Source organism: Mus caroli, unplaced genomic scaffold, assembly GCF_978045245.1.
Source record: "Mus caroli unplaced genomic scaffold, Mus_caroli_1 scaffold_10, whole genome shotgun sequence".
NCBI lineage: Eukaryota > Metazoa > Chordata > Mammalia > Rodentia > Muridae > Mus > Mus caroli.
The window spans coordinates 89,868,807-89,881,619 of NW_028227265.1; positions in this window are offsets into that span (position 1 = coordinate 89,868,807).

Consider the following 12,813-nt stretch of genomic DNA (forward strand, 5'->3'; position numbering starts at 1 on the left):
CTCCTGTGTTTGCTAGGCCCCGGCATAGTTTCACAAGAGACAGCTATATCAGGGTCCTTTCAGCAAAATCTTGCTAGTGTATGCAATGGTGTCAGCGTTTGGAAGCTGATTATGGGATGGATCCCTGCATATGGCAATCACTAGATGGTCCATCCTTTCGTCACAGCTCCAAACTTTGTCTCTGTAACTCCTTCCATGGGTGTTTTTTTCCCATTTCTAAGAAGGGGCAAAGTATCCACACTTTGGTCTTCGCTCTTCTTGAATTTCATGCGTTTAGCAAATTGTATCTTATATCTTGGGTATCCTAAGTTTCTGGGCTAATATCTGCACATTGATTAAAGTGTTTGAATCTTATCTACATATCACTTTAATTAGCATATTTTAAAAGTACAAATCAAAGAATAATTCTAAGAATATACCTATAGATTCATTGTCTAGAGATATGAAAATGTCCTGATCTATTTGGTATCCTTTACAATGCATTCTTGGTTTACTTTTTCCAAGTTGTACTTAGAAGAAATAATCCAGATTAGTTCTTTTAGACACTATAATGGAGTCTAAGGTGCAGAATGTTTATTAGGCAGTGACTAGAGTCAGTAATTGTGGAAGGAAAGGCAAGAAAATCAAATGGGGCAGGAGGGTTGATATGTGACATAGATGTCAGACACATTTGTCCACCCCAGCAGTGGATGTGAAACTAAATAACTCAAGTAATCCTGGTCGGGTTGATGGAAGACGGTTATGCTTCTTAGATCAGTTGTTACATATGGACTGTTCCAAGGAATTACAGCTTTCTGTATATGATGCAGGTCTTGAAGGGACTGCTCATGCAGTTGGAGGAATAAATATGTTTGTGTATAACAGTGAGACAGATGGGGTACAGTAGAGAATGTGCATGTCCATATCATAGTAGTCTTCCACTCTTTGCTTTGATCCACACTTTTCTAAGCATTTGGAAAGCACTTGAGGATTCTGTCAAGCCCGTTTTGAGGAACTTTGAACAAGCACAGCAAAAATAAATCCTAGGCCCTGCTGCTGAAGGTGGCCCTGTAGTCACAAGGGATAGCCATACTCTTCATCTGGAATTACCCAGCCTCCATTCCCCTTACTTCACTGGGGCTACCCACAGAGTAGCCTGCTGCTACTCTAGGTGATTTTGGGTTAGTGAGTGTCAGACTCCAACACTGAGGATTTTATGCTTTTGAACTTTACATATGTCTCAGGTTGGGGTTGTTTAAAAATGTTTCATCTGATTTACAATTCTCAGAATGTAGTAAGAGACACCCACAGCTAGGTCTACACACTTTCCTCCATGTTCTAATTATTTAACAGCATTCTGTCTTCCCCTGAGGATTGGGGCCAATCACCTGTTCCAATATGATAATTCCTTTTATTTCTTGTTGGTTGCTGCACACAAGGAAAATAAGTACCAAGGAAAGCCATAGGTTATAGCTAACTGTAATTTTTGATATTCTCCCTTGAAGAAGTGTTTCTATTTGAGGACCAGGATCATTAAAACAGCCGAAACAAGACTCTGGATGTGTAAATTCCTAAAATGCTGTTGAGACTGATGGTATGCAGGGCCATTTATTCCTATATTTCTCACTGAGAACATAGCACAGTACAGAATTATTTGAACCTTGGTTTATATTACATTCTGGAAAACATGCCTTTATCATTGAAAAGCATCACTTCTGAATTTGAGCATAATTAGTGACTTCATGAGATTACTGCAATTCTCATCAGGACCACATATAGTGGATGCTGTGGAACTTGGCATCTTGACTAGTGCATCTTCTTCTTCTTTTTTTTTTTTTTTCTTCTCTTACAGTGTTTTTTTTTTTTAATTAGGTATTTTCCTCAATTACATTTCCAATGCTATCCAAAAAGTCCCCAATACACTCCCCCCCATTCCCCCACCCACCCACCCCCACCCCTTGGCCCTGGCATTCCCCTGTACTGGGGCATATAAAGTTGGCAAGTCCAATGGGCCTCTCTTTACAGTGATGGCCAACTAGGCCATCTTTTGATACAAATGCAGCTAGAGTCAAGAGCTCTGGGGTACTGGTTAGTTCATAATAATGTTCCACCTATGGGGTTGCAGTTCCCTTTAGCTCCTTGGGTACTTTCTCTAGCTCCTCCATTGGGGGCCCTGTGATCCATCCAATAGCTGACTGTGAGCATCCACTTCTGTGCTTGCTAGGCCCCGGCATTGTCTCACAAGAGACAGCTATATCTGGGTCCTTTCAGCAAAATCTTGCTAGTGTATGCAATGGTGTCAGCGTTTGGAAGCTGATTATGGGATGGATCCCTGGATATGGCAGTCTTTAGATGGTCCATCCTTTCTTCACAGCTCCAAACTTTATCTCTGTAACTCTTTCCATGGGTGTTTTGTTCCCAATTCCAAGAAGGGGCACAGTGTCCACACTTTGATCTTCGTTCTTCTTGAGTTTCATGCATTTAACAAATTGTATCTTATATCTTGGGTATCCTAAGTTTTTGGGCTGTTATCCACTTATCAGTGAGTACATATTGTGTGAGTTCCTTTGTGAATATGTTACCTCACTCAGGATGATGCCCTCCAGGTCCATCCATTTGCCTAGGAATTTCATAAATTCATTCTTTTTAATAGCTGAGTAGTACTCCATTGTGTAAATGGATTTTACCACATTTTCTGTATCCATTCCTCTGTTGAGGGGCATCTGGGTTCTTTCCAGCTTCTGGCTATTATAAATAAGGCTGCTATGAACATAGTGGAGCATGTGTCCTTCTTACCGGTTGGAATATCTTCTGGATATATGCCCAGGAGAGGTATTGCTGGATCCTCTGGTTGTATTATGTCCAATTTTCTGAGGAACCGCCAAACTGATTTCCAGAGTGGTTGTACCAGCTTGCAATCCCACCAACAATGAAGGAGTGTTCCTCTTTCTCCACATCCTCGCCAGCATCTGCTGTCACCTGAATTTTTGATCTTAGCCATTCTGACTGGTGTGAGGTGGAATCTCAGGGTTGTTTTGAGTTGCATTTCCCTGATGATTAAGGATGTTGAACATTTTTTCAGGTGCTTCTCTGCCATTTGGTATTCCTCAGGTGAGAATTCTTTGTTCAGTTCTGAGCCCCATTTTTTAACGGGGTTATTTGATTTTCTGGAGTCCACCTTCTTGAGTTCTTTATATATATTGGATATTAGTGCCCTATCTGATTTAGGATAGGTAAAGATCCTTTCCCAATCTGTTGGTGGTCTTTTTGTCTTATTGACGGTGTCTTTTGCCTTGCAGAAGCTTTGCAACTTTATGAGGTCCCATTTATCGATTCTCGATCTTACAGCACAAGCCTTTGCTGTTCTATTCAGGAATTTTTCCCCTGTACCCATATCTTCGAGTCGTTTCCCTACTTTCTCCTCTATAAGTTTCAGTGTCTCTGGTTTTATGTGGAGTTCCTTAATCCACTTAAATTTGACCTTGGTACAAGGAGATAGGAATGGATCAATTCGCATTCTTCTACATGATAACCGCCAGTTGTGCCAGCACCATTTGTTGAAAATGCTGTCTTTTTTCCACTGGATGGTTTTTGCTCCCTTGTCATAGATCAAGTGACCATAGGTATGTGGGTTGATCTCAGGGTCTTCAATTCTGTTCCATTGGTCTACTTGTCTGTCGTTATACCAGTACCATGCAGTTTTTATCACAATTGCTCTGTAGTACAGCTTTAGGTCAGGCATGGTGATTCCACCAGAGGTTCTTTTATCCTTGAGAAGAGTTTTTGCTATCCTAGGTTTTTTGTTGTTCCAGATGAATTTGCAGATTGCCCTTTCTAATTCCTTGAAGAATTGAGTTGGAATTTTGATGGGGATTGCATTGAATCTGTAGATTGCTTTTGGTAAGATAGCCATTTTTACAATGTTGATCCTGCCAATCCATGAGCATGGGAGGTCTTTCCATCTTCTGAGATCTTTAATTTCTTTCTTCAGGGACTTGAAGTTCTTGTCATACAGATCTTTCACTTCCTTAGTTAGAGTCACGCCAAGGTATTTTATATTGTTTGTGACTATTGAGAAGGGTGTTGTTTCTCTAATTTCCTTCTCTGCCTGTTTATCCTTTGTGTACAGAAAGGCCATTGACTTCCTTGAGTTAATTTTATATCCAGCTACTTCACCGAAGCTATTTATCAGGCTTAGGAGTTCTCTGGTGGAATTTTTAGGGTCACTTATGTATACTATCATATCATCTGCAAACAGCGATATTTTGACTTCTTCTTTTCTGATTTGTATCCCCTTGATCTCCTTTTGTTGTCTAATTGCTCTGGCTGGACTTCAAGTACAATGTTGAATAGGTAGGGAAAGAGTGGGCAGCCTTGTCTAGTCCCTGATTTTAGTGGGATTGCTTCCAGCTTCTCACCATTTACTTTGATGTTGGCTACTGGTTTGCTGTATATTGCTTTTATCATGGTTAGGTATGGGCCTTGAATTCCTGATCTTTCCAAGACTTTTATCATGAATGGGTGTTGGATTTTGTCAAATGCTTTTTCAGCATCTAATGAGATGATCATGTGGTTTTTGTCTTTGAGTTTGTTTATATAATGGATTACATTGATGGATTTTCGTATATTGAACCATCCTTGCATCCCTGGGATGAAACCTACTTGGTCAGGATGGATGATTGTTTTGATGTGTTCTTGAATTCGGTTAGCGAGAAATTTACTGAGGATTTTTGCATCAATATTCATAAGGGAAATTGGTCTGAAGTTCTCTATTTTTGTTGGGTCTTTATGTGGTTTAGGTATCAGAGTAATTGTGGCTTCATAGAATGAGTTGGGTAGAGTACCTTCTGATTCTATTTAGTGGAATAATTTGTGAAGAACTGGGATTAGTTCTTCTTTGAAGGTTTGATAGAACTCTGCACTAAACCCATCTGGTCCTGGGCTTTTCTTGGTTGGGAGACTATTAATGACTGCTTATATTTCTTTAGGGGATATGGGACTGTTTAGATCATTAACCTGATCTTGATTTAACTTTGGTACCTGGTATCTGTCTAGAAACTTGTCCATTTCATCCAGGTTCTCCAGTTTTGTTGAGTATAGCCTTTTGTAGAAGGATCTGATGGTGTTTTGGATTTCTTCAGGGTCTGTTGTTATGTCTCCCTTTTCATTTTTGTTTTGTTAATTAGAGTACTTTCCCTATGCCCTCTAGTGAGTCTGGCTAAGGGTTTATCTATCTTGTTGATTTTCTCAAAGAACCAGCTCCTCGATTGGTTGATTCTTTGAATTGTTCTTCTTGTTTCCACTTGGTTGATTTCACCCCTGAGTTTGATTATTTCTTGCCGTCTACTCCTCTTGGGTGAATTTGCTTCCTTTTGTTCTAGAGCTTTTAGGTGTGTTGTCAAGCTGCTAATGTGTGCTCTCTCTAGTTTCCTTTTGGAGGCACTCAGAGCTATGAGTTTTCCTCTTAGAAATGCTTTCAATGTGTCCCATAAGTTTGGGTATGTTGTGGCTTCATTTTCATTAAACTCCAGAAAGTCCTTAATTTCTTTCTTTATTCCTTCCTTGACCAAGGTATCATTGAGAAGAGTGTTGTTTAGTTTCCACGTGTGTTGGCTTTCTATTATTTATTTTGTTATTGAAGATCAGTCTTAGTCCATGGTGATCTGATAGGGTGCATGGGACAATTTCAATATTTTTGTATATGTTGAGGCTTGTTTTGTGACCAATTATGTGGTCAATTTTGGAGAAGGTACCGTGAGGTGCTGAGAAGAAGGTATATCATTTTGTTTTAGGATAAAATGTTCTGTAGATATCTGTCAGATCCATTTGTTTCATAACCTCTGTTAGTTTCACTGTGTCCCTGTTTAGTTTCTGTTTCCATGATCTGTCCATTGGTGAAAGTGGTGTGTTGAAGTCTCCCACTATAATTGTGTGAGGTGCAATGTGTGCTTTGAGCTTTACTAAAGTATCTTTAATGAATGGGGCTGCCCTTGTATTTGGAGCATAGATATTCAGAATTGATAGTTCCTCTTGGAGGATTTTACCTTTGATGAGAATGAAGTGCCCTTCCTTGTCTTTTTTGATGACTTTGGGTTGGAAGTCAATCTTATCAGATATTATAATGGCTACACCAGCTTGTTTCTTCTTACCATTTGCTTGGAAAATTGTTTTCTAGCCTTTCACTCTGAGGTAGTGTCTATCTTTTTCTCTGAGATGAGTTTCCTGTAAGCAGCAAAATGTTGGGTCCTGTTTCTGTAGCCAGCCTGTTAGTCTATGTCTTTTTATTGGGGAGTTGAGTCATTGATATTAAGAGATATTAGGGAGAAGTAATTGTTGCTCCCTTTTATTTTTGTTGTTAGAGTTGGTGTTCTGTTTTTGTGGCTGTCTTCTTTTAGGTTTGTTGAGGGATTACCTTCTTGCTTTTTCTAGGACGTGGTTTCCGTCCTTGTATTGGTTTTTTTCTGTTATTATCCTTTGAAGTGCTGGATTCGTGGAAAGATAATGTGTGAATTTGGTTTTATCGTGGAATACTTTGGTTTCTCCATCTATGGTAATTGAGAGTTTGGCTGGGTATAGTAGCCTGGGCTAGAAATTGTGTTCTCTTAGTTTCTGTATAACATCTGTCCAGGCCCTTCTGGCTTTCATAGTCTCTGGTGAAAAATCCGGTGTAATTCTGATAGGCTTGCCTTTATATGTTACTTGACCTTTTTCCCTTACTGCTTTTAGTATTCTATCTTTATTTAGTGCATTTGTTGTTCTGATTATTATGTGTCGGAAGGAATTTCTTTTCTGGTCCAGTCTATTTGGAGTTCTGTAAGCTTCTTGTATGTTCATGGGCATCTCTTTCTTTAGGTTTGGGAAGTTTTCTTCTATAATTTTGTTGAATACATTTGCTGGTCCTTTGAGTTGAAAATCTTCATTCTCATCTATTCCTATTATCCGTAGGTTTGGTCTTCTCATTTTGTCCTGGATTTCCTGGATATTTTGAGTTAGGATCTTTTTGGATTTTGTATTTTCTTTGATTGTCATGCTAATGTTCTCTATGGAGTCTTCTGCACCTGAGATTCTCTCTTCCATCTCTTGTATTCTGTTGCTGATGCTCGCATCTATGGTTCCAGATTTCTTTCCTAGTGTTTCTATCTCCAGTGTTGCCTCAATTTGGGTTTTCTTCATTGTCTCTACTTCCCTTTTTAGGTCTTGGATGGTTTTATTCAATTCCATCACCTGTTTGGTCTGGTTTTCCTGCAATTCTTTAAGGGATTTTTGTGCTTCCTCTTTAATGTCTTCTACCTGTTTAGCAGTGTTCTCCTGCAATTCTTTAAGGGATTTTTGTGCTTCCTCTTTAATGTCTTCTACCTGTTTAGCAGTGTTCTCCTGCAATTCTTTAAGGGATTTTTGTGCTTCCTCTTTAATGTCTTCTACCTGTTTAGCAGTGTTCTCCTGTATTTCTTTAAGTGTGTTATTAAAGTCCTTCTTGATGTCCTCTACCATCATCATGAGATATGCTTTTAGATCCGGGTCTAGCTTCTCCGGTGTGTTGGGGTGCCCTGGACTGGGTGAAGTGGGAGTGCTGGGTTCTGATGATGGTGAGTGGTCTTGGTTTCTGTTAGTAAGATTATTACGTTTACCTTTTGCCATCTGGTAATCTCTGGGGTTAGTTGTTATCGTTGTCACTGTTTAAAGATTGGAGCAGACGCTGTGTTCCACTCACCAGAAGTCTTAAGATCCTGTGGCGGGTGTCGTGGGTAGCTGGCGAGTGTCAGCTGACCCTGCGCCCTAGCTACCCCGGTGCTGGTCAGACCGGAAGAGGCTTGTGGCCCTACTCAGGCTGGTTTTCTGCCTCCCCAACCAAAGCAGTCTCAGGTCCCGCATGATTGGACTGGAGCAGAAGCTGTGTTCCACTCACCAGAAGTCTTAAGATCCTGTGTTGGTGTTGTGGGTAGCTGGCAAGTGTCAGTCGACCCTGCGCCCTAGCTACCCCGGTGCTGTTCAGACCGGAAGAGGCTTCTAGTGTATCTTCTTGTCATGGGTTTGCTCCCTATTCTTTCTCTGCTCTGTGGGATCTTGTGAATATGGAACAAATTCTTGCATGGTGATGCTCAGTGGAACACTGTGGGCAGGTAAAGCAAATCTGTACAAAATCTACTCTTGTTGGAATAAATTATATGATTTCCTGTGTTTCCTTAGCTACTTTCCCCATTACTATGGTAAATCACCCAAAAGAAGCAACTCAAGGGAGGAAGAATTTATCTTGGCTCTGGTTTTAAGAAGACATACAATATCCCATAGAGCAGCAATAATGGGTTCATAGTGGCTGGTGGCTATGAAATCCAGAGTGCATTTATAGATCATGAAAAGGAGAGACTGAGGGCAAAAGTAAGCTGAGCCAAAATTCTCAAGTAACCCACTTCCTCCAGATAGTACCCATGACAGGTTCCACAGCATCCCCAAACAGAATTCCTAGCTAGGTACCAAGTGTTCAAACATATAAGCCTGTGGGGGTACTTTTGATACCCAAACCATACCATGGTTCTAAGAGGCCCAAGTAGCTAGAGAGTGTCCTTGAGGAATGGAGCCTCATAGATACAGCGTTTGATTTTTTTATTAGAATGTTAGACATTCAGAGACAATGGTATATGCATACATCTTGAAAAATGGAAGCCCATGCTGCTGGGCTTGTATCTAACCTGTGCCGCTGTTACCGTGACTACAGCTTCATCTGACTATTCCTTGTGCATGAGGATTCCTGAAGCCACAGACTGGTTGATATCAGCCTGCTAAGTCATTTTGTATACTTGATTATTTAATGTCTGTTCTCTGATGCCTCTTGGATAGGTCTCTCTCTCTCTCTCTCTCTCTCTCTCTCTCTCTCTCTCTCTCTCTCTGTATATATATATATATATATATATATATATATATATATATATATCTTAGTTATAATTGATTTGATAACATATACTCATATACACATATAGGTGAATACATACCATATTTGTCTTTCTGTGTCTTGGTTACCTCACTCAGGATGATTTTTTTCTAGTTCCATCCATTTACCTGTGAATTTCATGATTTCATCTTTTACTGGATGAACAGTAATTCCTTATGTAAAATATACTACATTTCCTTTAACGATTCATCTGTTGAGGAGCTATTATAAATAAAGCAACAAAAGAACATGGTTGAACAATTGTTTGTGGTAGCATGAAGCATCCTTTGGGTATATGAACAAGAGTTATATAGCTGGATCTTGAGGTACATCAAGTCCCAGCTACCCGAGAAACTGTCACACTGATTTCCATAGTGGCTGTACATACATATTTGCAGTCCCACTAGCAATGGATGAATTCTTCTGAGATCCTGCTAGGTGTGACCACTGGGAATTCTGGGTAAATGTGTTTCTAGGCATTGGAAGCTGATGCTTAGGAACGGGGATGGACTAGGAATTGGGGGGGGGCAAGATGTTCCACTAAAATCGGCTTAGTCCCCTGGGAATTGGGGCTGGGATAAGAGGATGAGTAGGGCGAAAGGTTGGAGAACTGTGTGATCCACTGGAGAGGGGAGCGGAAAGGAGGAGGAGGTCATGGAAGGCGGGGTATTACAGAGCGAGGATGGGTTGGGGTGGGACACTGGAGGAGGTCATGGAAAGCGGTGTATTACAGAGCGATGGGTTGGGGTGGGACACTGATTAGATTTTGAGATGGGGATGGATAGGTGATGGCCTGAAGTTAGGCTATTTCCTTTCTGTGGAGTTTGCTGAGAGTGAGCACTGATGCTGGGGCTGGGATAATGTGATGAGTTAGGGAAAGGAAAGTTGGGAGAGACGATTTATGTCATCCACTGGAGATGTGGGTCTGGAGGGAAGGGAGGCTGCTGCAAGTGATCTGCTACAGAATTGGGGTGAGACTGGAGGGATTGGATTTGAAGAAGAAGGAGGAGGAGAATGAGAAAGAGGAGGAGGAGGAGGAAGAAGAGGAAGAAGGAAGAATAAGGAGGAGGAGGAGGAAGAGGAGGAGGGGGAGGAGGAGAAGGAGAAGAAAGAAGGAGGAGGAGGAGGAGGAGGAGGAGGAGGAGATCTGAAGATCTGGGGTTAGTCTTTTCTTCCCTGGTCAGAGTGGAGCAGGACATAGAAGAGGGAACAGCAGGGTTGGCAGAATGGCAGAATATCCTTCATGTTGCTTGTTGTTGTTGCTTAGGTGGAGCAATGAGTTAGGGTGGTTTTTTGTTTTTTGGTTTTTTTTTTTTCCTACCCAGAGAGGCAGAAACAAGCTGTCATCCACCATAGCCAATTCCATAAACAATATACCAATAAATATAAAGTAAAATATTGATATGACAAAAATATGTGACATTACTTTCTGTTTTGAGAAGAAATACATACTATTTATTCTAAAGGAAAATCAGAATTTTTAGTTTTCAGATACGTCTTCACTATCAGTTCAATCACTTCATTTTACAAACAAGAAAAAATCTTTTATCTCATTGATTCTTTTCAATAAAGCCATGAAACATTTTTTGTTGTTGTTTCTAAGTTAGTAAATTTATCCGCTTGCTTTTGAAAATCTCTTTTATGATGTTGGCTAGCAATGGTTTAATTAGCATGTTTTGATCTTTGTGCAAGTTGTTCAGAAAGAACTTAAAAGAAGTATTTAGGAAAATCCAAGTGCTGAAACATTTAAGATATGCTTTGTGGTCTCAATTTTCTGTGATTGTCAGCCAGAAAGTTTTCTGATTAAGATGGCCTGCCAATTCCCTGCCAAATACATTATTTATCACACTAATGGGGATTTCCTATTTGAGATGTTAAAGACTAAATGTTGCTAATGTCACTTCCTTTAAAATAATTGGTATAGAGCAGTTGATACTTCCTAATAAATTAAACTTAAGGGCAGGACAAAGGTCCATGAAGACAAACAGGAAGTTTGTTGAAATACAGCAGATTTAGATGGCTTAGAGAATTTTATTCATTATTGACGGTGAAATGTGAAGCTGAATGTGATTGAACTTGTCTTTCCTTTTCTGAGATCTATTTTCTTCTAAGAATGAAATAACTTTGATTAAGAACTGCATTTAGCCAAGCAGTGGTGGTGCATGCCTTTAATCCCAGCACTTGGGAGGCAGAGACAGGCGGATTTCTGAGTTCGAGGCCAGCCTGGTCTACAGAGCTAGTTCCAGGACAGCCAAGGCTACACAGAGAAACCCTGTCTCGAAAACCAATAAATAAATAAATAAATAAATAAATAAATAAATAAATAAATAAATAAAATTAAAAATTAAAAAAAAGAAAGAAAGAAAAAAAAAGAACTGCATTTAGTCAGTTAGAATATTGCAGTTAGATGCATATGTTTTAGAAGACCATAAGTAGCAACTCTGAAATGAGGTGGGTTTTAGGCATTATATACACATAAGTTTTTAAGTTAACAAGGACTCTAAATTTTAGTTAACTATATAGCAAAAATAAGAGTAGCTGTGATTATAATAGGCCAGATGTATTTTTATGATTAAAATAAAATTCAAAGTTAGAGATTATGATACATACTATAAAGAACAATAATGTGTTTTTAGCCTGCAGAGGCGATTCTTTCAATAGAAGCTGTCAGAAAAGGCCTTTTTTATGTATGGAAATGTATGTGGAAGGTAGAATATCTGTAGATAGTAAGCAAGGAATGAAAATAAGCCTTGTGGTTATAATGGGGTCTGATATAACCAAGAAATTAGAAAAAAAGCCAGGACATCTGGAGTAATTATTGCAGACAAACATTGTGTGAGATGGACATGGGTGACAAGGTGGGCCACATCATACAGGCCCTCACAGTCCTGCAGAACCATTCGAATGTGTATTTCAAAGCATTGGAAGGTTGTGTAGAGATTTTGAACATGAGATAGACAAAATTTATTAATGCCTTTTAAAAAGACTATATTGTCTACAGTATATAGACAGTAGATTAGGTTGGGGTAAGAAAATAAGTAGTTACTGGCAATAGAGAGTGATATTAGTCTAGACAGAATCAGGATAGCTTAGATAGGAATGTTAGCAGTGAAAATAAAGATTTGTGAGAGGAGGCAGGGTATTTTGAAGATCAAATTGGGGGAATTGTAGAATATTAATGATGGGAATAAAAAAGATATGACAAGATGTGACCATATTTTTGGCTTCTGTAAATGTCTTTATGTATGTTGGAGTATTATTTCTAGAAATAGTTCAAGACCAGAGGAGACAAAATTAGAGAAAATAAAGAATTCAGTTTTGGAAATTGCTAATATTATGAGACCATGTAGACAGACAACTGAAAGCCAAGCAAGGAGGCCAACAGAGAGGTCTGAAAATGTTCTGAAGACAAAAATTTGTAGTTATTAGCATATAGGTGGTAGGCAGAAAAATAATAAAAGTACTGAGATATATTAGATCAAATAGAAGAGGGAAAGTTATTTAAATAGAGGAAAGGAGAAAAATCAGTGAAGACATGATCTAAAACATGATCTGAGACATGATCCAATAAAAAGATATATATATATATATATATATATATATATACATACACACATACATATATACATACATACATATATATATACACATACATATATACATACATACATATATATATATATATGGAAGAACTAATCAACTGTGTGTCACTGGATGTCAAAAAAGATGGGAGCCAACCATGTTGATTAAACTTGGACGTTTGACAACCAGTGGTGATTTCAAGAGCAGGGGAAACACAGGTCAGATTAGAGCAGGTGAATAAAGAAAGAGATAACATAGTGAGGGGAAGAAATAGACAGGAGGCTGGCTATTCATCTGCACTTTCCTCAATGCTATCAAACTCCCGT